Genomic DNA, 5493 nt, shown 5'->3' with positions numbered 1-5493 from the left:
AGTTTCAGGTGGTAGAGATGGAGATGGCTTACAATATGATTCTCGGGAGACCATGGATCCACGAGATGGATGCCGTTCCGTCGACCATACATCAAGTTATTAAATTTCCATCACCATGGGGAATATGTCAAATCCATGGGGATCAACAGACATCCAGGAGCATCAACTCCGTAGCAGATTCAAGTACGAGAAACAAAGAAAAATAGCAGTTACAGAATCCAGTTGAGGATACTACAACACATCCTCAACTAAACAAGGGCGAACAGATGTGGACTCAAGGCCCGATTCCATTCAAGAACCAGAGGAAAACGAAAATATCAAAACAACGATTGAAGAGCTGGAGGCTGTAGTATTATTTACACAATGGCCTGAAAGGAAAGCCTACGTATGGGCCAATCTAAGCCAGGCCATGAAAGGTAAGTTGATTGAATTTTTGAAAACTAACGTGGATTGTTTTGCTTGGTCCCATTCTGATATGACATGAATACCACCGGAGGTAATGACTCACAAGTTAAATGAAGACCCATCATATCCACCTGTCAAATAAAAGAAGAGAAAGCAAGGAACTTTCAAAAATCAGGTGATTCAAGATGAGGTCCAAAAATTATTAAAGATTGGGTCTATCCGCGAGGTAAAGTATCCTAATTGGTTAGCCAATACGGTTGTGGTACCGAAAAAGAATGGTAAATGGCGAGTTTGTGTAGATTACACAGACCTTAACAAAGTTTGTCCTAAAGATTCTTTTCCATTACCACATATAGATCAACTAATTGATGCTACTGCAGGACATGAGTTGATAAGCTTTTTAGATGCGTATTCAGGATACAACCAAATCAAAATGGATCCTATAGATGAAGAAAAAACTTCATTTATAACAGACAGGGGGACTTACTGTTATAAAGTAATGCCTTTCGGTCTCAAAAATGCTGGTGCAACCTATCAATGACTGGTGACCAAAATGTTCCAAGAGTATTTGGGAAAAACTATGGAGGTCTATATAGACGATATGATCGTTAAAACTCAACATTCAGGGGATCATATATCACACTTGTCTGATACGTTACAGATCTTGCGAAAATTCAATATGAAACTAAACCCTGAGAAATGTGCATTTGGTGTTGTATCAGGTAAGTTTTTGGGTTTTCTTGTTTCTAACCGTGGTATTGAAGTGAATCCCGCACAGATTAAAGCCATTGAAGAAATTCCTAACATGCTTACAAGTAAAAAAGAAGTGCAGAGGTTGACAGGAAGAATTGCAGCCTTGGGGAGATTTATTTCCAAATCATCAGAAAAGTGCTTTAAATTCTTTTCAGCTCTTAAAAAGCAAGATCAATTCGAATGGACTGAGGAGTGTCAACAGGCACTCAAAAATTTGAAGACATACCTGTCAAATCCGCCGTTGCTTGCAAAACCAAAGGTTGGAGAAAGATTGCTCATCTATCTTGCTGTCTCTGAAGTAGCGGTGAGTGCTGTCTAAGTTCGTGAAGACCAAGGTAAACAATCTCCAATTTATTATGTCAGCAAATCATTATTAGATGCGGAGACGCGGTATCCTCAATTAGAAAAGCTTGAACTTGCACTAATCATGTCATCAAGAAAACTAAGGCCTTATTTTCAATGTCACCCTGTTGTCGTAGTAACTGCTTATCCATTACGCAATATATTACACAAGCATGAGTTGTCAGGTAGATTAGCCAAATGGGCTATAGAATTAAGTGAATATGACATTACTTACCAGCCCAGAACTGCGATAAAATCTCAGGTGTTAGCAGATTTTTTGGCTGCTTTTAGCCACAGGATGCAATTAGAAGCAGAAAAAGAATTACAGGTGTTCAACCGGTCTAATCCAGGAATTTGGACCTTATTTACTGATGGCTCATCTAACATGAAGGGAGAAGGTTTAGGAATTGTTTTAGTGCCACCTATGGGTGAAACCATTCGTCAAGCCATAAAATGCCATTCTATAACTAACAATGATGCAGAGTATGAAGCTGTGATTGTAGGTTTGGAAGTGGCACGAGAATTTGGCATTAATCAAATTGTAATCAAAAGCGATTCGCAGCTCGTAGTTAACCAAATGCTGGGGACTTATACAGCCAGGGAGGCACGAATGCAGCAATACCTAGAAAAGGTACGGATTTTGATAAATGATGAAAAGTGCATATTTGAGTATATTTGTATATTAATTCTTGTGTGTGTTGCGGGAGATTACATGATTTTCGAAGTGAAATATACTCATTATATGTTTCTTATGTGTAGAAACGATTTTGGATGATAAATGATCAAAAGATGACAATTCGACACAAAAAGAAGAAATTAAAGGAGTGGGAGCTCGTCTATTCTCGTGTGTGGCACGAAGTCGGACGCGAAAAAGGAGAAAATTTAAGGCACAAAACAGCGAAGCGAAGCAAAGGCACGGAGCGCTTCGTGAAATGGAAGAATCTCAAAAGCTGGATCCGCGTCAAAGTCCGCGTCTAGACGCGAAGGCGGACGCGGATCCGCGTCAAAGTCCGCGTCTAGACACGAAGGCAGACACGGATTCCAGCTCTCCCATCTGAAGTTGGATTGAAGAATTCCGCCCCTCATCAACCCTAGGTCATATAAATACATCCTAAAAACACCACTTTAGGGGGAGACGCCACTTTGGAGGAAAGATACACACGGGATCGTGAGGAGGGGGAGAATTTGCAGTTTTCTTCATCTTTTTCTAGTATTTTCAATTGATTCAACACTTATGCAATTGTTTGACTACATCATGAGTGGCTAAACACCCATTGTTCTGGGGTTGTGATTTAGCCATGAATATTGTTGTTTGATATTAACTTAACCTTGATTATAATTCACCAACATATGGTTGTTTCTTCAATTCTGTGTTTAATTGCTTAATTGTCTGGCCAACAGTTAGGTTCTATTTACTATCTATGCTATGCTTGGGAAAGCCGTGTTTAGATTAGAGAAGAATTGAAGAGATCATGATCTTAACCCTTAGGGGGAGCGGATTTGTGGTTAGGATAGGAATATACCTAGTCACCGTGCTTAATTAAATATCGTGATCTTAATGCGTTCTTAATAGATTGATTTCATAGGAATATAGGCGTTAATCTATTGAGAATAGGTGAGTAGTACTTCGGGAGAAGGCTATGAGAGCATTTATCGATTAACTAGCAACCATGAGTGAATTATATGAAAGGGAGAGTTAATTAGAACACAATACGAATGGTGAATCGATCACAACCCTGGAATATTTGTCTCTACTGAATACACAACAATCAACTCGTTACTTGATAATTTAGTTATTATTTAGAATTGTAGTATAGTATAATCATATTATTGGACTTTGCTTTTAGTTAGATTGAATAACAATTTTAGTGATTTAGTGAGTAGTTTACACAAGTCTCTGTGGGTTCTACACTCAACTTATCATTATATTACTTGTCGACCACGTATACTTGCGTGTGCGTTTGGGAGCAACAGATTTGATTAGACAATTTCAAACCTGGAAAGTCATATAGATACCAAGAGATGAAAATGTCGAAGCAGATTCCCTAGCCAATCTCGCATTTGCGGCAGATGTGGCGAGCAATGAAAATGCTTCTGTAATTCATTTGTTTCATTCGGTACTCGATCCAGACAAAAATGAGGTAAATTTCAATAACTTAACCTGGGATTGGAGAAACGAGATTGTCGCTTTTTTGCAGTATGGCACCGTCCCTGAAGATAAGAAAAAAGCTCATGCGCTTCGAAAAAAGGCTGCTCGATACTGTTTAAAGCAAGGCAATCTTTATTGAAAAATGTTCGGTGGCCCCTTAGCAAGATGCCTTGGGCCTTCTCAAACGAAATATGTAATGAGAGAGATACACGAGGGGCATTGTGGAAATCGCGCAGGTGGAAGATCACTGGTAAGAACCATGATTAGAGCAGGCTATTATTGGCCTAAAATGGAAGAAGAAGCGGAGAATTTCGTGACTAAATGTGATAAGTGCCAAAGATATGGTAATAACATGCATAGACCTGCGGAACTGTTACATCCAGTCATTGCACCGTGGCCTTTTATGAAATGGGGAAAGGATATCGTGGGTCCACTACCACAAGCAAAAGGACAGGTAAAATTCCTACTTGTACTCACTGACTACTTTACTAAATGGATAGAAGCAGGAGCATTTAAACAGGTACGGGAAAAGGAAGTTAGAGATTTCATTTGGCGAAATATCATATGTCGATTCGGTGTACCAAAGCAAATCGTGTGTGATAATGACCCACAATTTATAGGCGCACAAATCACAGATTTTTTTCAAAGTTGGCAAATCAAAAGGATTACGTCCACGCCTTACCATCCAGTGGGTAATGGACAAGCTGAATCAACAAATAAAGTCATTGTCAACAATTTGAAGAAACGATTAGAAGAATCTAAAGGCAATTGGCCAGAATTGCTACCTGGTGTTTTGTGGGCATATCGCATGACAGCAAAAACTAGCACAGGTGAAACACCATTCTCATTGGTGTACGGAGCTGAAGCCTTAATTCCGGTTGAGATAGGGGAACCAAGCACGAGGTATACGAAAGCGTCAGAAGAATCTAATGAAGAAGAAATGCGCATAAACCTTGACTTACTTGAAGGAAGAAGAGAAGCTGCATTAATAAGAATGGCAGCACAAAAACAAGTCATGGAACGATATTACAATCGAAAGGCACGACTAAGATACTTCAAGATTAGGGACTTCGTACTCAATAAAGTTTTTCAATCCACGAAGACGGCTAATACGGGAAAATTTGGTCCAACCTGGGAAGGACCTTACAGGATTCATGATATTGCGGGAAAAGGAGCATACGAGCTGGAGACAATGGATGGCAAGATATTACCTTCACATTAGAATGCCATTCACCTAAAGAGATACTATTTCTAAGGAATACCCACGGTCAGGTATCTTCATTTTAAAATTCTATTTTTGAATTGTTAAAATTTTACTAACGATTTTAGATGATAGGCAAAAAGCTAACCCGTACTAAATGATGAATCACGACCTGCAAGGCACGTGGAATAAATTATAATTCCCGGTCTAGGGTTACACCTATTATGACAGAAATTGATACGGGTTAAGCAGTCTTCATCTAAAATTATACTTTCGAGTCCCGTGTGTTTTATTCCTTTACAGGAACAGGATTAAACAAGAGGAGTAATCAAATGCTCGAGACTTCATACTTCAAAGCTCAAACACTTGGGGGACTATATAATATACGTGGACATATGTATAAAGAAGGCAAAGAAGAAGCCTAAAAAGTTTACTCATTGAATGAGTCAAGGGCAGAGCAAACACCAATGAAAGTCAGTCACGAGCCAAGGCCAAAGCAAAACCTTATCATAGTTAGGTTAAAAGCAATGTACTGAAATAGGTTATAAATAAAAACCTTGTATACATGTACTGAAACGGGTTATTACATAAAAACCTTGTATTTAAAATACATGTACTGAAATGGGTTATTACATAAAAACCT

Source organism: Nicotiana attenuata, unplaced genomic scaffold, assembly GCF_001879085.1.
Source record: "Nicotiana attenuata strain UT unplaced genomic scaffold, NIATTr2, whole genome shotgun sequence".
Taxonomy (NCBI): Eukaryota; Viridiplantae; Streptophyta; class Magnoliopsida; order Solanales; family Solanaceae; genus Nicotiana; species Nicotiana attenuata.
Note: the sequence above shows the minus strand (reverse complement) of the source record.